At 25.3% G+C, this 24506-nt stretch overlaps 2 protein-coding genes across 4 annotated transcripts in view; both read left to right on the forward strand.

Moving 5' to 3' along the window:
* Window positions 1-24506, forward strand: part of LOC129609416 (solute carrier organic anion transporter family member 74D) — a 165847-nt gene that overhangs the window by 88738 nt on the left and 52603 nt on the right. The window contains exon 1 of one of the 3 annotated variants that reach the window (XM_055521319.1): window positions 10176-10451. The exons of 1 other annotated variant lie outside the window; for it this stretch is intronic. The gene's annotated coding sequence lies outside the window, so the exon portion shown is untranslated. Of the gene's footprint in view, window positions 1-10175; window positions 10452-24506 lie in introns of those variants that run through there. One more of the 3 variants, XM_055521320.1, reaches the window with a different exon arrangement.
* Window positions 1-24506, forward strand: part of LOC129609446 (venom protease-like) — a 75705-nt gene that overhangs the window by 31129 nt on the left and 20070 nt on the right. The gene's annotated exons all lie outside the window — the stretch shown is intronic.

A 24506-nucleotide genomic window follows, 5' to 3' on the forward strand; every position in this document is an offset into this window, starting at 1 on the left:
AAATAAAAATTGTAAACTGCAGGACGTCTTTAATAAATATATTTAATCGAAAAAAAAATCGGGATGTATTGCAGCCTAAGACTTAAAATTCTTATCCTTTTACGTAAGCATTCAAGATAATCTATGTTGTGCGCCTACATTTCGATTTAAAAAGAATTATTTATAGTAAATCTCTTTTTCTGCAATAAATAACATGAATGGTTCCAATATACCAGAATGGTTATTTTAAGTTCAAATTTTTGTTTCTTATTTTATTTTTCTAATTTTTCCCGAAAATATTCTTATATCCTACTTGTGTATTCATTGGATTTGTAAGAATTTTTAAAATAGAGCGTAAATTTAATTTTATTTTTATATTTAAGCCAAGTTAAACTTTAATATTTACGTACACAATATGTGTTCAATTAAACCATTTCCTATCGAAATCCTATTTTTAATATCTTTAAAAATATTTTCAATTTAAAAATAAATTTAATATTTTTAAACTAAGAATATCTTTTTTACCACATACTATACGTATATACAGGGTGATTCAGTAAAGAGTACAATATTAAATATGATTGTTTAGGGCACCAGAAATGGGTAAAATTTTTGTTTGGAACTAGATACTATCAAATCCCAACGGTTTCCGACGTACAGGGATTTTAACGAATTTTCACGAAATTTCTACTTGCGTAAGCTTTTTTGTTTATAACTTCCATTGCGAAAAACAGGAAAAGTTCATGCAAACAGTTCTTGAAAAAGTAAACGGTTTGAAAGCAATATATTAGTTGATTACGTATTCTGTCAACTTTTGGAATACCAAGCGTTCGAACTTTAGAAAAAGCCATTTTTTTTTCTTTTTTTGGTTTTCTTTGAGGCGCTATTTTCATACGGAATTTTTTGAAACTTTGAAATTTTTTTTTTTACATAATTTTAGCCAGCTGCTCTAAAATTAGTTGATGCCCTAAACAATGATATATAAAATTATATTCTTGACTTAATCACCCTGTATATAGAACTATTTAAACTACGTACGTGCTCACATTATTTAGATATATTGAACCTATACGTTATATTATGTATAGATCTAAGATAAATCACACAAAATTACAAACGTTATTTGTGATGCTAATAAACTATATATAGTTGAAGAAATGAATAGGGCATCGAAAGAAAGAAAAAATTTATTTTTTTTATGAAAGAAATAACAAATATAACCTCTTAACCTATTCCGGATAGAAGATAGTTGCTGTTCAGTTCAGTTCAGTTCAAGAGATATGATGCGTTACAGTAATTTCATATTTGAGAAAATTCATATTATGGCAAAGACATGGGAGAAGAGAGAGAAAAAAAGAAAAAAACAAAGAAAAATGTACGCGATTTGAATAGAAAAATTTTGAATTGAAAAAAAAAAAAAAAGTACGGTTATTTAATATTTTTGCTATTTCGCAAAATAACTGTATGCGGTCTGTTATGTATGTATATTTGTACATATACATACTTACATTTTAAATCTTAACTGCCCTACTTTTGATTTTTTTCCTCGATTCCTCCAATTTTTAGTAATTTTTGAACAAATTTTTCGTATTTTTTCCAATAAATGTTCCTACATAAATTTTTTTCTCTTCTTAGACTGTTTTTTTAATATTTTTTGTGTTTTTTAAATATTGTTAGAATTTGGTGTCCTAATTTATGTGATGAAGAAAGAAAATGACAATTACGAACAGTAGAAATCAATTACGATTCCAATCTTTTTAGTTCGACGAACTCTTTTTTTTTTTATCTCATATACTATTTCTATGACCTTAATTTCAGTTTTTTACATGTGTTTTATGTGAGATCAAAATCATAAAAAATATTCTTAGACCATCTTCCAAAATAAAATTTCTCATACATATCTTATTAAAAATAATTGATATTGTTTTAATATTTTGAAGAAACTTGGCATCATGACCCATGCAGCACTGAAACTTATACCATAGTTCAAGAGTCTTGTATTGGATAGGTTTTGTGTATCAAAAAAGACATGAAAATTCACCCAACAAAAGCCAATAGAATTTGCTTTATGAGCTAAAATATGCTGCCTCTTAATAGAGCTGACTACAAAATGTTCGTTGTCATCCAAAGGACAATGATCTTTGACGATTAGAATAAGATTTCTAAAGTTCATTATATCGAATAACGTAATTTATGAATATAATTTCATAAATATGGGCTGTTGGACTGTTAACTTTTTTGGAAGCTGTAGGGTATCCCAGTAAAAGTGCAGCTGGAAACCTTTATCTACGTGATTTGTTTTATCCCAAGATTGAAAAGAAACTGAAGATTTTAATTGTTCCATTTCATTAACAATATATAATTTAGTGGATTTTATCATATTAAACAGAAGGCGAACAAAGAGAGGCATACAATTATCTTTAGTCGTACTTCTATATTGCACAATTCTCGCTATAATCTTTAAGATCACATGTCATATGACGCCCCAAATAAAAATATTGCAACCATTCATAAACAATGAAATTTCACAATTCATATGTAATAATTACAATTAATGAATTCCTTAAACAAAACATTCCTTCTATTTAATTAGAATTAATTACTTAATGAGCATATAAAAAAACAACGAGTCACAAAGAACCTGTTATAATAAAGTTAAAATCACTCCAAACAAAAATGCTGAAATTCGACAATTTAGAAATCCATCCGAACATAAAATGTCTACAACAGTTAAAGCAATCAAATCACCATAAAAACTTTAATTTCATACAGTAGCACAAGTAATAAAGCGTGGATTTATATATGTTCCAATATTCCTTTGTTTAACTTCACTTAAAATATTGCACAAGCAAAACAAAGAAAACCGATTTAATAAGAGCTAAAAAAAAAAATATTGACAATAAAAATCAAAAAAAATACCAACAGAAACAACATTCCTAAAGGTCAACAACAATTAAATTTAGCATCAGTACTAAAACAGAGAGAAAAAAACTATAAATCCAACCTTCCATCTCTCGCGATTGTCAATAATAATTCCATATAGTTTCTTCTAATTAATGCAAAATTATTGTAGAATATTTTGCAATAAATTTAAGAGATATAAGCAATTTTCTTCAATTTCACTTTGAATTTTTTCTTAGTGTGAATTGTAATTATAATTTTAATTGACTAAAATTCATGTGTTCTCTTGAAAAGGAAAAAATCAGTCATCTTTGTTACAATTACAAAACAAGTATTATAAAGCTTAAATAATAGACAAAAATTCAAAACTAAATAATAAATGAGCGTGTATCATTGCAGATTAGACAACACGAAACGAAATAGGTAAAAAAGAAAAAAAAAAACAGTAAAAACTAAAAACAACTTAGATATAACAACTAAAATAGTAATAAAAAAATAACAGTTATAAAATCCATAACTAAACAAGTCTGGTATGAACAATAAAAAGAAAGAATTCAAAGCTTTCAAACGAATGAAGTAACAAAGCTCGAAAAAAAAAACAAAGAAATCAAATAAAATTATTTGTTACGTTATTTACTATTTGTGAGCAATGACATTAAGCATCAGCATGATTTAAGATAATTTTTACAAATCAAACTTTGTTTGATTTGATTGAAATTTGATAAAAGTTTAATATATAAATGTCATTGTGAAGGTTTTCAAAATCAAACATTGTTCATTAATTGAGTTTGAATCAATTCAAATTCTTTTAAACTTTGATAGATAAAATCCTATAGCTTTAATTTAATGGAGCAGATAGACCACAATAAAATTGTCATGAAACAAAATTTTTGATATCTCGACAATGTTTGATATCATGTCAAACATTGTCCATTCAAACGTGAATTATGATTTCTATTCTGGGATTTTATTTAACGTAAAATTCTTACGTTTGAAAACTATTGTTGCAATTTTTTAATTAGAATTTGTAAAATACCAGCAAATGTCTTTAAAAAATAATTCACAGATCGAAAAATTCTTTCCGAATTAATGATCGAACACAATGTAAATTTTGTATGTTCGGTGGATAGTATGTTTGATATGAACACAAACAATAGCAATTGCAATAATTCTTAGAAATTCATCAAACAAAATTGATTGAAATTAGTTTGACGCTCTTTTAATTAATTTTAGAAATTTAGAGTAGTCAACTTATTTAACCAAAAGTCTAAAGGTATAATAACGTTCTTAGAATACAAGCCCATAAGTCAATCAAGATATATTCACAAAATTTCAACTATTTTTATATCTTGTATTCGACATTGTTCTGAATTGAATGGTATTGTCATTTGTTATACACTTTGTGATAAAGCAGTGCTGTAATTGTGTAATACAAGTGGGCACACTTCAATTTGCAATTGAAACAATGACATTTTTTAAAATTTTACAACTTAGATCCTAGGTTTTTAAATATTTTTACAAGCTTTACCATTTACAAAATATCACAAATTATTTTTCACCATCATTTCATTCCCAGTTATATAACTATTTTGTCAATAGTTTTATAACAATAATAAATCTACATCAAATTTCTTAAATCGTTTTCAAATAACCAGCATATGCGGTTAGAAAAATCTTTTTAAATTTAAAAAGCTTTAATATTAATTTTCCATTTGTATATTTGCACAATTTGGCGACTTTCAATTACCACATTTTAATTCACATACTTATCTACATATGCTTGATGCTTGTATTGAACAACAACTTTTTATATAAATGTAGATACAAAAATATTATGAGTTCATATTAAATTTCAGATCACACAGATAATGTTATGCAAGATAAGTGTTTCAAGATTTAAAGTAACTTTTGCGGTAAAAAAAAATATCTGGTTTTCATTTTAATTTATTATTGTTTTTGTTTTTCTTTTATTGAATAAAACACTTTTCTACAAACATGTTTCTTGTTAAGTTCTATACTTAAATACAAAGGTGTACTTTTTTGTCATTATTGTATGAATCATTATTAGTGATTATATCATAGTGAAATCAAAAAGTTTTCGAAATTATTTTATGTAGTATGAAAGAGTAATTTGAGAGAACGACCATGGGAAGCTATAAAACATTGAAATTATTAATTTCATTCGGAATGGTTTGACATTCGAGTCCAATACGTCAACCGAAAACAACCCTTACAGTATTGTCCGTTTGTCAAAAACAGATTTTTTTTTTTTGTAAAATAAGAAAATGTTGCAAAAAATCAATGGAAGTTGAACAAATTTTCTTATTTTTCAGCAATAACCAAATTGTCAATATATCGACTGTCAACAAAACAGTGATATTCTATACTATATTCTATGCTATATTTTTTGGTATATATAAGTGATACAAGTTCTCTTGAATAAAAATTTATAAGGAACAGCGTTTTAGGAAGATAAAATTATCTGAACTATAGCAATTGCAATATTTCCATAATCACAGTAAAAATTCACTTATTTTTGACACTCGACTTAATATTCAACTTCAACTCATTTGACACATTAATGTCATGTAATTAATCAATGAGATTGTTATTATTGTTTTAATTTAAATTCATAATTTAAATTCTAATTAATCTATGAAATTTCACTTTCGACAATATTCTTTTTGTCACCCGATTTTAAATCTCATTTTTATCAGACAGTCAAAGTCTACTTTACTCGAGCTCTGTATATAACTTGAACTTGTTTTTAAATCGAGGTTATTTTTATTAATTTTTACGATCAGAAATTTGGTTTGATTTTTTTTGTATAATGAAATTTGGTTCTAAAATTAAGAGTAACTCTAATATCTGAAGAAATTCAATTGTGTTAATCTAATATTCAATTGCGTTTGTTCGGCGTCAAGTTTATGCGCTTAATTTAATTTTATAATTAAAAAATTTTTTTAATATTTAAATAACAGAGCCAACAATAGAACATTTTCTAATATTTTAAATAAATTGCATAAATTTCTTAAAGAAATCTTAAAACTTATATTTCAACAACGTTGTCGCTTTCGTGCCAATATGCTGGCGACCATATTATTAAAAAATATTTAAATTTTTTGCAAAATTATTCAACCGCACACTATTATTATCATATTATGTATTAATTAATTTTAGTCAGAAGAACGCCACCAAGATTTCCTTATACATTTTTATAATTATAATATATTTAAATAGTATAATTTAAATCTTGTCTCATATTCCTAGAATATCATTTTAACTAATTATATACTTGCACCTAGCACTTAGCGTATATCATAGTTTAACATTTTAAAACTTGTACTATTAAATTCTATTTTAGTATTTTATAAATCTAAAAAAAAAATGGTATAAAAATTCTTTATATCTACATCTAAACCATTTTATATACATATAACAAATTAATTCGTGTCCAATTTTGAAAATTTAAGTTGCGGCCTTGAGAGTAACAAAAATGTTTAAATAAAAATTGACATTGAAAGTAAAAATTCGGACCATAATACTAAGGAGAAACAAAAAACAGCTAAAATATTTTTATCTAAAAAAAAAAATTTAATTTAATTCAATTTTAATACCAAAAGCTTAACACCATATTTAATAGACACTATAGCCACTGTGTTGTGCCAAAATCTATTGATAAATTTACAGATTTTTTTTGATTTTTAATTAAAGCATTCACAATAAGCAATAATAGTAGGTAGGTACAGTAGAAACGTTGCAGTAGATAAAAGAATGATGGTAATTTTTATTGTTATTCACAAAATATAACAAAAATAATTAAATTGAGAATATTGAAAAGTGAATGTCAAAACCGGCTAAAAAAAAAATAATTTTTTAAACTATTGACAACATTTTACCAATTATACCGTTAACAAAATAAATATGTATAAAAAAAAGAGAATAAAAACATATTGCAACACATCGCACTCTTTAATTGACATTGAATCAAATTTTACAATTATCATGCCAGAACTGAACGTGTAAATATGTTTGTATGCCTCTTAATAAATAAAATGTTTATTTCTTTAACAGAACATTTAACATAGAAGCCCAATAAGCCTTTGTTGTAGTAATTTTTTCTTTTATTATTATTTATGTACTCTGTTAAATTTTTAAGCATATTTTGGACAGGAAATTGACTAATAAATTAAATTTAAACTATTTATTCGTTTTTGCGTTCACTTCGTGTAAAACATAAATGCTAATGTGCAATTGCGAATTTATCGTATCTGTCCAAAATCTTACTTTTTTAAACAGATGTTATGTTATAAAAATATACTGCACATTCTTGAAAAAAGTCAGTCACACAGTTATTTTTATTTTAAACTTAATTAAATTTTGAACAAATATATAACAGCAAAATTCTATTTATTCAGTTCAGGTTTTATATGTTGTACAGTAGAATCTCAACAAAACTAATATTTTGTATAACGGCATTTCCTACTTAGGCAACAATTTATATTCCACAGTAACGTGAAATTTTCTCTTAGTTTGGTTTTTTATTCTAGGCACTCTATATTAAAAATTTTCTGCTCCAAGAACAAAACTTATAATATTCAACTTGTAGACACTGCACAATTTATATACTTTGTTCACTGCCATAAAACTAGTAAGTGTATAATTTAATATTTAATCTTTAAGGTGTTAATTATTAAATCCACAAACCTTCGAAACCCAAAATCTTTATAAATTAAAAGAAAACGTCAACATTATTTGTAAACAAATAGATAGTTAGGTATGTATTAGAAAAGAAATATTATTTACATCTCCCAAATATATGCAATTTTTCTGAAACTTTCATATCATCTTTCTAATTTAAGTTCAACAAAACGTTGTAGGGATTTGATTTCAGTTTTCAACAACTTTCAAGATTAATGAGAATTGGCTTTAGATGCATTACACTACGCTTTACAATTTCAAGGAGAACATCAATTATTACAGTTTAAAATAACATTCTGTTCAATGCCCCTAAATATATGCAATTAATTTTTATGCTTGTAAATTTTTATACATTATAGTATTTTATGAATTCTTTAATTTTGAATACAAAATATTAGATCAATCAATTATTTTCTTTTAAATTGACCCTGTCAACTTCACCAACTTAATTTACCAACTTAATTTTTATACATTCAAATCTAGATTTCGACACAACAGGAATTTTTTAACAAGTTTTTTCACTTTAAATTAATTCAAAATTACAAATTATATGGGGTTGAGGTGTCAATAAAAAGCCTGAATTAAAAATAATTATTAAAAATAAATTATTAAAGAAAATGTTAGCACACATTTACGAATTATAAAGGGAAAATAGATTTGATTTATTTCATGAATAATTGCTGACACTGCATGCGTTTAAAATTTGTAAGAGAGTGATTTAGTTACGTTATTTTTTATGTTTTCTTGTTAATGTAGGTGTGTTTTATGTACTTGACAAAACCGATTAAAAATTTTCAAATGTCATGAATTATTTAATAACATTTTTATTTGCGCAGTGCAATTTTAATATTGTAATTTTTAATGAAATATTCATAGAAATAGTACATAAAATAATATTTATAATTAATTATTAGATCATGCATCAACTCGGAAAGGGTAATAAAATATATAGAATGAGATTATGGACTATACCTACGCATTTAGACCACCTAAAGTATTTATTAACCCTTTAAGGAATTTCGTTAATTTTCTTTTAATATAAATTTTGCATTGGGATTTACGGTCTCGAGATCAAAATACCTAAATCGAAAAAAATTTGTTTCAAATTAAGTTTTCAATTTTTGATGAGTTATCGATCTTGATTAAATATTTGAAGAATAAAAACTTGTATACAGATTATTTCGGAACTAATTGATGACATATAAGACACAAAGAAATTTTTCAGCCTATCCGCTGTAGTTCGCCCAATAATTTATCAAAATTAATTTTAAAAAGCAGAAAATTTCGCTCCCTAGAACCGATAGTTTATAATTTAAATACAATTGAAATGAAGATAAGGTTATTAATTACTGGAATCGTTAACAGAGGCGGTCTATAATCACAATAATATTTCAAAAATTCAAAAAACTCTACACAAGAATTATATGCATCTGAAAAATATGATCAAGTTTGTTGTTTTTCATTTCAAAACCACGGCTTGTATGAGAACAACACACGAATAACTATCTTTGATTAGAGATGATTCATTCTACACAAGAATCAAAACTAAACCATTACACTAAAAAGCTTGAATTGGATAAGGGTTTAATCGTGAGTTGCTCAGAACTAACACAACTCTATTGACTGTCCACACAATTCTATTGAGTAATGGCTTAAGTGTTTGTCTGAGAGCCTGTAATTGGGTAACTCTGAATATAGATATTTAGAGTTAGACCACTGTGATTCCTTACTCTTAGACCACTCATATTAATATTAACAATAATAATAATGGAAAATTTTTATTAAGCCTTAGAAAATTTATATAAAAAAATTTAATATTCAAATTGCAAATTAAATTAGAGTAGATTTCTTGCAACGCATAATATTAATAAAAGTCATAAATTAATAAGAAAAATAAAAAATACGAATAAAAAAAAAAAAAAGAAAATGGCGGTAACAAACATTTTTTTTATATAACCGTGAATAATTTATAACATTTTTTTTTTGCCGTTTTTGTAGAACATTTTTGATTAATAACATTAATGCCATTTGTAATGGCATGTTCTTGCACCTTATAATATCGTACATGTATATATATATATATATATATATATGAAAAGACAAACGGAACCAGAAATAATGTATGCCTTGTAGGTGTTTACACCTGAAAGGCATATTATATATAGTTTACACATAAATATTATTTGTATACAATTGTATGTGAATAACATTTTTAAATGAACGCACGTTCCATAAGAATTATTACCATTTTTAGTTTTCAAAGTTAATATTTTTCAAATGAACGCTGTTAGATGTAGCGTTATCTTTTCAGTTTATGTTGCTTCTATAGTTAGTAGTACTTAAGTTAAATTTCTATTTATATTTAGTATAATTTTTTCTATCTTGAAATGAGGTCATTAGGTGAATTCATTTTTAATCTGTAAGAAAATATTTTTGAACTCTCTTAAAAATCTAAAATAAACGGTATAGGAAAATGAAATAGTGTAGAGGCTAAAAGAATAATTTAATAACTTTTTGGTTAAAAGTTAAAAATAATAAGAAAAAATAAAAAAAAATCATTAAAAATTAATTTTAAAATGTTAAGGTACAAGTGTTGGTGCCCATAGTGAAAGTTAGAATATCTAATAGCATAATTTTTCAATGATTTCAGAATTTTTAGAAGAAATTTTTAAAAGTTTGCCAAATTGAAATTCTGTACATTCATTTTCTGAATGAAAAATCGTAACGGATTCTTCTGCAATTTGTAACGGTAAGCTGTAAATTATTGATTGACGTGGTGAGCATTAACAGCTATGATAAATCAATTAAATTACGGATTTAAGAAAGAAATTTTTAAGCAGCAAAATAATGATTTTGTAAAAAAAATTGTGGTACAGTTGATTTTTAATTCATTTTTACAATTCAGATTTAAGAATTTATGTATTTTTGTAAGTATTATTTAGATTGTTGTCCTCATCTGTGAATGAACCAGTTCAATGCAATGCAATTTTTATTAGAATTACAAGTACCTATAGTAACTTAATTGCTATTGACAAGTTTTCATAAACTCCGAGAACAATGCAAAGTGAGCTATTTTTTTAATAAATAACCTGGAAAAAACAAAAAAAAATTAGAAAGTAAAAAAACAAATGTTAAAATGGGAAGTCTTTGTCTCTCATCTAAGAAATAGTGGAAACTTTCGAAATTTTTTTTTTAATTTTAAATAATAATAAAATTTACTAGAATTCGGACTAAATCTTTTTTAGGGGAATAAAAATAACAAGCCATCCATAATTATCTGTAAAACAAACACCTGATATAAGTTTTTATATAAAGTAAGACTCCGGAATTATTAGAATTTTCATTTGTGTAAAGCAAAAGTCTGGAACACTTTGTTTTCAACAAGACCGAAAGCACCATATCAGTACTCCTACCTCCTCCGTCAGTTTATATTCTTACAGCAAATTTATGAAAAAATCAACATCGAATTCATCTGCTATAACGATATAAGAAACACCCCGTACACGGTTTTTATTTCAAAACCCTTTAAATTAAATATTGATACAAGTTCCACGTGTGATTAACAATTAACATTTCACTTACACTTTGGTTTAAATCTAAAATGCCTTTCATTTAAATAGTTTTATAAAATCTGCCTGTAATATTTTTAACATTTTTTGTTAAAATCTGTAAGTTTTTAACATTTTCATAAAATTCAAAAAATAATTTTTATATTTCTTAAAATAGCAAAAATAATTGGAAAACAAATCAAAAAATTTAATAAGGAGAAAAACCTCGACAGCTTATTTAGTGTAAAAGGAAAATCTTTTAATTTTATTTAAGTGTTTACACAATACTTTGTAAAAATTAAATTTTTTTTCCAAATATGACAATTTAAAATTTATTTTAAATTATTGAAATTTTGACATTGTCATTTATTTAAGATTTTAGCTTACTACATACAAGCAAGTTTGTATATCAAACTTTATTCTCACATTTCAAAATATAAAAAAAAAATTTAAACAAAGTAACATTACAACAATATTGAATGTTTCCTATACAAAATACGGAAATTATATTGAAAAATTTTGACAGCAAAACTTCAAAAGAAAATTTTATAAAAAAAAAAAATTAAATTTAATTTTCATTTTCATTCAATGGAAAATCTAAACAAAATTTTCTTTATTTTTTGAAATTGAATTTTAAAATAATTTTTCTAAAAATGGATAAATTATTTACCAAAATTGGAAGAGCAATTTTAAAGAAGCTTTTGTAGAAAGCTGTGTAAATCAAATTATTTAAAATTACAATATTAAATAAGCAAGATGGCGGAAAATGATACATATGTAGATCGAAAACGGAATAAGAAATTCTGTAATTCTAAATAGCAAGACAATGGAAAGGTAAAATTTATTTAGATAAGAATTAAGATTGATAACTTTGTTTTATAAGAAATTTGCATTCGGTTTTTCGTATTCGGTTTGAATACGAAGTTTCAATTCGTCTTACATACGAAGCTTTGATTTGTCGTCTTACATACATATGTACAAATCTGCGATTCATTTAATGATTAACGATAAACAAAAATGGGATGAAGCAACATTATTCTCGAGCCAAAAATTTGATTTATATATAAGCGGTCTTAAAACGTAAATCATCCGTCAAAAAACGCCTTTTTCCAATATTTGTGTGTTTTTGTGACTTAAACCGCAAGCTTATGTAAAATAGAATGGAAAGATAATTTTCGGTATTAGGTACATTCGATATTCTTTATTTTTTTTCTAACTTCTCCAATTTATATCGTCAGATTTATTAAACAAATATTTTCTAAAATAAATTTGTACAGATTAGTTCAAAACTATATAAAAATGAATTAGTTGAGTGCTTTTCTAGAATTGACGTGGCGGCACGAGTTAAGTTTTTATTTCAGTCACTGCCAACTTGGAATAAAAAATTCGAATTTAAGCGCGGCTGCCCCTTGACATTTTCGGGAAGCATAAATTGTATGTACCAACGTAAATTTTCACGCAGTCCTTTGCTGGGTGTCATATTTATTTAGGAACAGCATATTAACAAAATGAATAAATTGGAAAATAAGTAAAATTGAATTACGTACGTATAATTGTATATAGAATTAATTAATTTTTAATTCTGACTTTTTACCTTCGCCATTTTCACCATATTGTATAGAATTGCAAAAATACTTACTAGGTACTTGACATTTTAAAAAAAAATTTTATTATTTCCAATATTTTGTTTTTTATATTTTTTTTAAGTATTAAATTACAATTTTAATATTTATTTCATTAGAAAAACTTACAATACTTTAAACGTGACCTAAATTATGTATGTATGTATTTGAAATAATCTATTAAGATTTCATTAAAAATTTAATTATGAAATTGGAACAAAAACAAAATTCAATAAAAAATTTTTAAAATATTCATTTGACAATTTGAAATTTACACTTGTAATTTAATATACTTTGTTTACGTGTAATTTACTTGTGTTTACATTTAGGTATGAGTGAATGTTTGTATGTAAGTTGTAGTCAAGAAAAGGTAACAGCAGTTTCTTATGAAGTCATAACTAATTTATTTATGTAAATTGCTCATGAATTTTTAAAATGAGAATTCAAGTATTTGAATATTCTTTAATGTCATTAAATTGAAAGTCTAACATAGCAAATCAAATCGAAAATTTTGGAATAAATTCAAAAAGTTCAGTTTGGAAATTTCGAGAGTAATAAAAATATGTATTTTCAATAATATTAACTCGTTCATATCTATTGTACTCATTTGGGGACATTTCGTCTTGCATTCTGTCTCTATTAATAAAATCCAAATTTTTCTCACATTCTGTCTCTACTAATAAAATCCAAGTTATTTCAGAAAAATTGCTTAATTTCATGGTAGCTACAAATGAGTTTTGTAAAATCAAATAAATGTTTTTAGAATGTTCGCAAAATTACTGAAACTCAAATTTTTTCATTCACCTACTCAATAACTTTATAGCATCATCTGCACTTTATTGCAGTAATATTGCTCAAAATATAAAGGTTATTTTTAAACGTAGTCGAAAATATTTGCAATAAATGAATTTATTTCAGTAATTAAAGGTTAATTCCTATCTCCACTGTAATTTTTGCAAATATTTGAATGTTAAAATAAAAATTTTTAAGAATTATCGAATGAAAAAAGTCAACTATGAAATATCTGAATTATAAAATTTACACAATAAATTTGGTGCAGCTTAATATATTTGAGACACATGGTTCGGTTTAAAACGAATCGATGATATTGTTATATTTACTAAATGCACTATGTCTAGTACCGCGTTAATTTTAATTAAGACTTTCTTAAATTTGGTTTTTTAGAATATTTTTTTTTTCATTTCTAACAATTACTTTCCACTAAATTATGTTACTTAATTTTGATGTTCGAAAAATATTTAATGAAATATTTTAAAAATAATTCCACTTTTTTCTTGCAATATTAAAAATTTTCATTAAATCACGTCCGTCTTCTTATTCGTTGTTTTCTGTTATAATAAAAAATTGTAGTCACGATTTTGTCATATAACAAAAATTCTTAAATTTCATTATCCTTTTAAAAGAATCTTTAATATTTTTTTTTTTATTTTCAAAATTAATGAAATGACAAATATTTCTAGGTTATTTTTCTTTTAGAACGAAAACCAAATTGCATTTGTTAAATTAGTTTTTTTTTTTCAAAATCGCACGAATATTCTTCAAATATAATTGCAGATTTTTATCTGTTTACAATTTAATTGAGTTTGAACAGGCAAATTAGTTTGAAGTTATTAAAATTTTAGATCCATATTACGTAAAAAATAGAAGAGCGCCAAGAAACTCTCTTGAAAAATGCTAAGATTTGGACTGGAAATTTAAAGAAAATCCCAATTCAATATTGTTCTTCTTGAGAAAAGTAGAGAAAAAATTTTGAATTCATCTGTACTAATTTATTTTAGAAAATGTAGCTAACCGGAACAGATATTCTTCTCAATCACAATAAAAAAATACAATATCTATATTCAGCGGATTGAAAGAAATATTATAGGATTCGTCTTGGCTTTTAAGGTTTTTGAAAGAGGACGATCCCAATTAGTGGTTCAGTTGGCGTAATCGTTAATATTTTTCTAAAGTTGTGTTGTTGGCATGAGAATTGTCTATTGTTTTATTATTAAATCGTGGATTTCTAATGTGCCTTCTTATTAGGCTGATTCTAGAAGCCGCGTATTTCTCCTTTAGAGAAGAAGTGAGACAAGCACTCACAATAACATTAAATGGTCTTTCGAAATAAATTTTCAATTTGTAAAGAATGAATTTTTGTTCTTATTTAAATCTTATTCCAAAATTTCTTTATTCATTTTTAATTTTAAATTTATTTATGTTCTTCCTTTCTGTATACCTTCTTTTCTGTATGTTTTGTATACCTACGTAACTATTTCCTTAAATTCCTTAAGAACAAATGCTCAATAAATAACTTTCATTAATTTTGTGAAAAATTACAGCAATTGAATTTCATCTTATAAGATTTTTTGAAAATTTCAACTATATCCTAGGTTTTTTTATTTTCTTGAATTCCCGGAGAAATTCTCAAAAATATATTGTAATATTTTATTATTAAAAGAAAACTATTCTGCATATACCTTGTATTTTTACAATGCTATAATAATTTTATAAGAGTTGCTATTTATTTATGTACCGGCTTCCATTGAATAACGCGAAACAAAAATGTTTAGAACTGCTCGAAGAATGCTCAGGAAAACATTTTTCTTAAGCGTTCTAAAAATCGGTATCAGGCTGTAATCATTTTAATATTACAATTAATTATATTTCCCAATAGATGGCAGCAGATTTTTAAATTTTTTTCTTTCATGAATTTGCATTTGTTTTCTTAAATAGATTTCTGACTTCCCATTATTTATGTTCAGAACCAAAAAATTTTAAAACTACTATTTTTTACTGGTTTTCCGACAAGAGGCATAGGCTTCTCTCCACCGAATTCTTGTATATTCGAGCACTTGTTCATTCGTGCTTGTTCGTGGGATGGCTGTACATTATAATATTTACTTTAATTTTATACTTACTTTATTATACATATTTTATTTACAATTTTATTATCCATACTTTTTCTTAGTTTAATAATCCCTAAGGATATAATTTGCTCCTATTTTTCTTGTTCTATTTTTATTCTTGCTATACACTTATACTTAAACTTTGTATCCTTTCTTAATTTTGTCTTTTACTTTATTCTCTTATTTCTTTTTTTTTTGAGAAAATTTTATTTACACTACATTAACGAACGGGAATACGTTGTTTTACAATTATCCTTGCTATTTGTTTTCTTTTTTGTTGTTTTTCGCATTTTTATGCTATTTTACTCGCTTGTCTTAACTGATATTTTTCTCTTGTTCTTGTTCTTGTTTTTATGAAGCATTTCTTTCCGTTTCTGAATGGAAAAAAGAAGCATGAATTTTTGTTTTATTTTACTTTTATTTTTTTTATATTTTCCATAGTCTAGCCAGTTAAAAATTATAATAGGGATGTGATGATATAATGCAAGGTTCTAACACTCTATTTATTTATTTGCACCCGAGAACATATACACACACACAGAAACAGACACAATACGTGTACATTGTTTAAATAAAATAGAGAACAAAAATAAAAAAAAAAATTAGAAAAAATATAAGAATAAAACTAAAAGAGAGGTGTACATTGACTTCTGCTTTAGATTTTATTAAAACTGAAATTCTTTCCTTTATTTAAAGATATTTTGCGTCATGTTTATACATACATATACTTATATACATAATGATGAGTTGTCGCGGAAGTAAATTTAAAGTCCATTCAAAGTCATATCCTTTTTTGTGAAGCCATTAAATCAACTTACATTTTTACATGTATGTGAACAAAGATTTTAGATTGTAATAGCTTTAATATAGAATAGCACACTGTATTGATTAATGACAGACAAAGAAACAAAGAGAGTAAGAGTAGAGGGAAATGAGGTAGCAATTTGAGGGAAGAGAAGAGAATATAAAATAGAGTATATTATGAAAGAGAAGAGAAAGGGAAGGTAAAAACTAAAAATTCTTTACATTCCTTCTATTTAGAAAATTCATTTTATATTAAATGAAAATTCATTAAATAGCTTTTAGGAGGGAGATCTTCCCCCTTCTTCTTCTCATAAATAGAAGAATATTAAAAATATGTGCATAATGGGTGATTTTTGTTGGTGTTTAGTGTTTCCTGTACTAATTTTTCACACTTTACAGTTGCCAGCATCTTCGATTTTGCTATTCTACTATAGACAAAGTACCTTATAGAAATTTGAATAACGCTTCTAAATTAAATAAATTTTTTGAGTGTTTGGCGAGCAACTCATTTTATTTTGTTTCGAATCTAGCAAATGGTCGTCGAAGTCAAACGATTTTAAGTCTCTGGATAATTTTTTATGCGTTTATTTGCAATTTTTTGTTTTTTTTTTATTTCAACTACATCTCGCATTGACTGTAAGTTTAGAATTATAAGCCGAACTAATAATAAATTCATGATTTTCCAATTGAAACATGCAAAAATATATGGCTTAAAATTACATCTTTCGTATGGACCACTTACAACGTACTCACATTACTTGAAGTCAATTATAGATTTAAAAAATTAGTGTCCACTGATTGATTTATTAAGTAAAATGGAAATCTCATGGTAAATCACAACTTAAATGTCTAATTTGGCTATGCGTTTTGTTTTAAATTTAGAAAATAAGAATTTGAAAAATCACCCTATACTCCAATATGTAGATATTGGATTAAAGTTCATTATATACGATTGTTTTTTAGCAGGGACCTCATAACAAAACCTTTCATTTTATAAATATTTGTACTGGAACATAGGGGACACAAAGACAAGAAGGAAATTCCTCTCTTTTGTAATTTTTGAATGTTAAAAATCTCTTCCTTTTTTTTGTTGAATTTAATTCAAGCTATGTTCTGTTCTTCTTATTATTAAAATTCATAAAAGGAATTGAATGAGGTAATATGGTTATTAAAAAAAAAAAGAAAATATTATGTAAAATCCTTGTATACATTATAGGTATATAAAATATTTTATTATCATTAAAAGAGAGTACGATGACATTTTTAACCTGTTCATAAACAAAATGTTTTTGTTTTTCTTTCTACTTAATTTTTGTTGCTTTTTTGTTTGTCATTCTCTCAATGATCTCGCATAAAAATTTGTTAAGTGAATCATATACGGGTACATAAAAGAAATACTGTAGCAAAAATGGAAAAATAAAATAAAATAAGAAAAATAGAAAAAAACAAAGCAAAATATTTTCGTTTTTTTGTTTGTTTTGTTTGAAAGGACGTGCAAATATTCGACATAACTAAAAAAAAAAGGAAGAAATTCTCTCCTACCCAAAATGATGAATCTGGAATTTTTATCCAAATCAGAAATATTAGAATTATTTAATGGTGAAAACAAAAAGAAAAAATGATTTGTGTGGTTTCATAAAAATAAAAGGAGGAAAGATTTACAAGGATAACATTATTTTACTTGTTTAAGAAATTGTTAACAAAAAACAGAAGTAACAAGAAAACGTGTAATTGAAATGAGGTTTTCTATTATTTTTCTTTCCACAACTTGTCATTTTAAAACAGCTCCATTTGAATAATAAAATTTGCTTTTTTAATAATGGCCCTAAAATCTTTTAGTAAAATCATGTCCTTTTTCTTCTCATTTTATGTATGCAATAAAAGAATGAGAATATTTCATGTTATTTTAAAAGAGAACAAGAGATCAAGGATATTTTAATGAATTTTTGAAATTATAATTTAATTTTTTATTAACAAGTTCAAGTTCTAATTTCAAGATCTAAATTCAGAACAGGCATTGTAAAATAGCGAATGTCTTTTTAACAATTTAAGACTGTAACTTGGTACTTTATATAACACTTTATCTAATAAAGCAAAGAATGCTTAAGTAATTTTTAATGAAAACGATGTAATGAAATAATTATTTTATTACTATATAAAATTGCATATATTTAGGAGAAATATCGAAGTATTATTAGATTAATAATTAATTTACTTAGAATTAATATTAATTAACATAATTACTCAAAATAATTTGGTCCTCCGTGTTGTATTCTATAATATTTGAAATTTTATATTGTTGGACATACAAGAAAATTATTTTAAAAATTAAAAGAAAATCGAAGAAGAAGAGAAGAGAATTGTAAGATGGTGGTTAAATTGAAAGGTAAATTTAAACTTACAATTTCATTCAATTGAAGAACGTGTAATAAACGAATTTTATGAAATAGGAAACTGATTTAATAAAGCTGGAGCTGCTATGGATTTCCGTAGATATTGTAGTTGTAGTGAAGAGAATATTTCCAATTTTTTCTGGAAATGAAAACAAAATATCTTTAATTATCGCGATCAAATATTAGAAGAACCGTACAAAGTTTTCGTATCTGGGTGCTCAAATAAATTATAAGAACGACACAAACAGAAGCATCCAAAGTAGAATATTAGCAAGAAATAAATGTTACTATGCTTATGAAAATTTTTTTGAATCCTAGGTATTTACCAGGAACCTACAAACTCCAAATGTACAAACCATTGATTAGGCCGTTCATAATCTATAGTGGGTGGTATGGACGCTTGCCGTGGCAGATGAAAATATTTTACGCATATTTGAAAGAAAAATTCGGAGGAAAATTTATGGACCCATGCAGGATAAATGTTACTATGCAACTGAAAACTACTATATAAGGTCAAACGCAGAACTACTTAATCTAATTAGGAGTGAAGATATTGTATGCTTTGTCAAAAGCCAAAGAAACAAGCCGGGCATGTGTATAGAATACGGGAAGAAAAACAGCCAAAATCAATAATGAGGGCTACACCTATGAACACGCGCAAAGGCAGACCTAGGCTCAGATAGAACGATAATATAGAACAGGACTTGAGAAAAGTTTGTGTTACCAACTGGAGAAGCTGTGCTATCGACAGAAATATTTAGAGGATGATTGTACAACATGTTAAGATCCACCCCGGGCTGCTCTATATGATGATAATGATCTCTGCAAATGAATAATTTTATGTTGAGCGAAAAAATTTTCCTTAAGTTGATCAGAATATCTGAAAGTAAGCTAAAGAATTAAGATAGAATCCGGAACTTATACTTAACATCATATCATATTGACAATCTGGTTTTGTAGGATGATGCTACGAAAACATTTCGATAGAGCTAATTGAAATGTCACTGAACCTAGGTGCACTAACCATTTCAATGAATTCAAACAATTGGCGCAAATGGAATTTTTTACTAATTCATGAAATTTTATCGTAAAACGCTACACTAACCAAAATGAATGCGATAATTTAATTATATTATTTTTATCATTAGTCTTATCAAGATAAGTTTTCCCATTAAACTCTTTTTTTACTCTCGTTATCCTTCCATTATCATTTTATACACCTAAAACAAAACGAAAAACATAAAATTAAAAGAAATGAAATATGAAAATAAAAAAGGTCCTCTTTATTAAATTTGAAAAACAAAATTAAAAAAATAATTACTTGAAAATCAAATTTACTTCAAAAGTTCCATAAATTACATTTTACTTATTTCAATGTATTAGATAGGAACAGACTCTAAGCATGACATTTTATCATGTATTTTTATTATTACCTCGTATATACGAGTAGAGTCGATAGAGTCTAGACATTTTAACATAATTAAGAAAAAAAAAAACTTTTATATTTTTTCTAATATAATTGACCTTCCCCAATTTCAATTAAATTATATCCTTTTGAACTTAGATTATGAATAGAAGAATAAGCAAAAGAAAAATTTTTTACATTTTCAATGTGAGTTCATAACAAAAAAATTATTTTCATTAGTAACCTATTTTCTATAATTTTCTATATATATGTTTAAAAAAAAAGTAACTGTTCATCAAAATATAGAAGAATTTTTTTAATGATTTTAATCTGAATTCTGAAATTATTCGCTCATATTTGCTACTACCACATGGATAAATGCGTACATTGGCCTCAATTTTTGGTTTTTTTTCTCTCAATTTCATTATAATTTTTTTGTTTTTATTTTTTGTCTTTCTACTTTTATATTTTTCTCTTTTATATTCTCAATTACGAAGATGAATCAAAAAATTGGAAAAAAATTTAGGTTTTTTTTGTATTGTTGTTGGGATTCTTCGATTAAAGAAATATTAAAAGTACCGAAATTTTTTATTAAGTTTAACCCTCTAATGCGCAACGAAATTTATTCAATGATATCACAAATTACTATTTTGTCCACAGACTACAACGGTGGCCGTCAATTGATAGCTCGAAAACCGAATGCGACTTAATTTGTGGCTCAATGTTACAATTTTTAAAAAATTTTAAAATTCAATTTATTAAATTCGCATTGACCAGGGACGTCTCTGCTAAGAGAACCCTAGCAGTAATTAAAGTAATTATAATAACAATTGAATTAGAGTAATTATAACTGTTATAATATCCTAAGGAAATTGTTATAACAAATAGAATTGCACACACATTTTCTATTTTATTTTTTCGTAAAACGTAACTAATATGCATTGCTGCTTGATGCTATTGGAAAAACTGTCTTATTCAATTTTTAGAAATTTGCTCTTAAGTAATGTTGGAAATATTTATGGTACCAATGGATTTTTTACTGGAATTTTTTCTTACAATTTTCAATACATTTAAATTTTTTATATCTTTATTGTTTTAATTTTAAAATTTAGCTCTTATATTAAATTTTTTCATTATGAAATTTGCTGACATAACACAGTTCTAAATAAAATTAATTGAATTTTTGATTGAACAAGCAATATAAAGTGGATCGTTTTGGAAATTTTTTCTATTGTTATGTTAGAATTTGGTGTAAAAACACGTCCTATATTCATTCATTTGCCACTCTTACAAATAAATCATATTAAATAACTCGAAATTTCTTTCAAGACAAATATTCGGAATAAAGCAAGGAAGATCGCCCCTTTTTCTAAATACAAACTGTAGGATCAACTGAAATAATCTTAAAATTCTGCAACTACTTTCATGGCCATTGTAAAAATTCTTATATTTCAAACAAAGAAACTAAAATTCTATCTAATATTAAGTCTGCAATAGAGAATAACGCGTAAAATTCCATTTATAACAACAAAATGTGAAGTCATGAAACACAAATTTTTCAGAAATACCTGAGAAAAGAAATTTCATTATTTCTATTTCTTTGTTTTTGACCTTCTCTATATGCAGGGGAAATTTTTGTTTATTTGTTTTTATAATTAATGTTTATTGATTCACACTATCCGCTACTATTGTTGTAATTTGCGAATTATTTAAACAAAAAAAAATAACAGCACGCTGTTAAAAAAAAAGAGAGTGAAACAAAAACAACAAATAAGCAAAATGAAAAAAAACAGACAAAGAAGGTAACAAAATTAATTTTGTCCCAAATTTTAAATTTGTGTCAGCATTGTGAAGAAGAGCGCCGTGCTTGCTTTCAACGCATTTGTTTTCTTTTTGTTGTAGGTTTTTTTTTTTTTGTAAATTATTTAGAAATTTCGAAAACAAATAAAAAAAAAACTCAGTGATACTATTTTGTTTTCACGTCTAATTTGAAAAGACGTGGTGATGACACCTGTCCCGAGTTAAAATTTTAGAAAAACAAAAATTAAAAGAGAAACTGAATCTAAAATTAGAAAACAAAATAAAAATGTAGAAAAAAAATTAATCATTTTTTGATTATTTTATAAAAAAGAAAAAAATTTCCCACTCTGAACTTGCCATTGAATATTTTGCAAAACATTCGCACATTTCAAAAAATTGTACGACTATTAACGAATAATTAATTAGCAATTAAAATTGTATTAGTGAATAAAGTAACTTGATGGATCTACAGCTATGGCGGATCTACAGGTACCCTATTAATTTACTGAATTCGGAGAACTGCAAAACTTCTCAGTTGTATTATAAATATTAAACTAAGAGGCTGCTGATAATAATACTTTTGGTGTTCACAAATTGCTCTGAATTACAAAAAAAAATAACATACAAAATGGTGGTGAATTACAAAACTAGTGTGTAGTCTTAATCTTCTTCATTGAGTAATTTACAGGAGGTATCTGTTGAGTTAATATTTGTTTTTCTCACGAACTGGTTTTTCTTGACTATTGAATGAAATATTAAAAACCTTTAATTTTTTTTTAGCTGTCCCCATAAATTTGCAATAATACCATATGTTCCTGTTAAGAAAACTTGATTTCAGTTTGACGTTCATTACAATAGAAGCAGATAAATCGAGTTTTTCTGAGCCAATTTTTTAATTAATAATGAAACTGTTGGATAATAACAATTTTATTTATGCCACGCGCCCTAGAAATATGCAATCAGAGCGATTTAACTATTTATCGTGTACTAATTGTAAATTTTTACAATTAGTACGCTCACAATTCTCTATAAATTTTATTAATTCCCATGATAAAAGCAATTTTTATTAGGTAATTTAATTTTTTTACTATTTTTCCCTTCTTTATAGAAAATGACAAAATTTATTCCATTAGATTTTTATTCTATTTAATTCTTTTTTTTTATATAGGTTAATTAAAATCAATTTGGGTTCTTTGTTTCACGGGTATTTTATGTTTTAAGAAAAAAAAAATTAATTTATGATTTATTTTTATTTTAGTTTTTATGATTGTTGGAGCGTAATTTCTTTAGTCTTCTTTGTTTTTAATTTTCTTTGAATAACTTAACAAACACCAAACCCTTAATTTATAAAATAAAAAGTTCAATGAATCTTACATTTAATTTTTTAACTGCGTAGAATCTGTTATATTCTTGTAAATGGTTTTGTGATCCAAAAATTATTATTTTAACTAATTAAAAAATTGCTTTAACTATTGTTGTGATTTTATCTTATTCTAAATTGCGTATTTCTAATAATATAATTTAATGAAGAATACCATATTTTTCACATAAAATTACAGGAATTTCACTTAATTATTTATATAATCGTTTAGTAGACTAATAAATTCCATCTTCTCTTAATGACGAAAGAATAATAATCGCTTACTTTCAAAACTCTTTACATATGCCACAATAAAATAACAATTTTTGTTTCGATTAATGTAATTATTTATTTCTATTCAGAAATATTTTACACATAAAATAATTTACAAATCCATGTATGAAGTTCATTAAAATTTCAAAAAACAAGGGCTTATCTGTTTAAATCACAATCTACATACTTGTAATTCCAAAGTTACTTTAACTAATTGTGTTATATGTTCTAGAAATTGCAATATACAAAAGAAGTATACCACTTGATTTTTAAGGTGAGAATTAAAACAAGCTAAGGCTATCAAAGAAGCCTGGAATAATCTGATGTTATACAAAGAATAGATGATGCTATTTTCGAGATCCATGAAATAAATTTGAAGTATATTTATTATAAAAATAACGTATATGCTTAAAATTGCTACAATTAAATTGATTTTGAGTGCAAACATTTCAGAACCTTCTCTATCAAAACAGCTAGACATTATTTACTGTCCATTATACTTTAGATGGCAAAGTATTCCAAGTATCAAAGCAAATATACTTTGCAACCGAACATCGGACCTTTCTATTTTTTTAATCTAGAACGTCAAAATTCATCTTCATTTTAATTGCGGATTTTGCCCAAAATTTTTGATTTTCAAAAGAATTTTTTCATTAATATTTTTCTTTATTTACTCAAAATTGTTCGAATTGAAGTAGCTCAATTTTAATTTTCAGCTCCTTAATTAATTGTAATTTTATATTGGTTTTGTAGGTCGTATTTATTGAAAAAATTAATTGAATTCCAATATGTTGCAAGTACAATTAAATTA

This window comes from Condylostylus longicornis, unplaced genomic scaffold (assembly GCF_029603195.1).
Source record: "Condylostylus longicornis isolate FDR11 unplaced genomic scaffold, ASM2960319v2 ptg000039l, whole genome shotgun sequence".
Classification (NCBI taxonomy): domain Eukaryota; kingdom Metazoa; phylum Arthropoda; class Insecta; order Diptera; family Dolichopodidae; genus Condylostylus; species Condylostylus longicornis.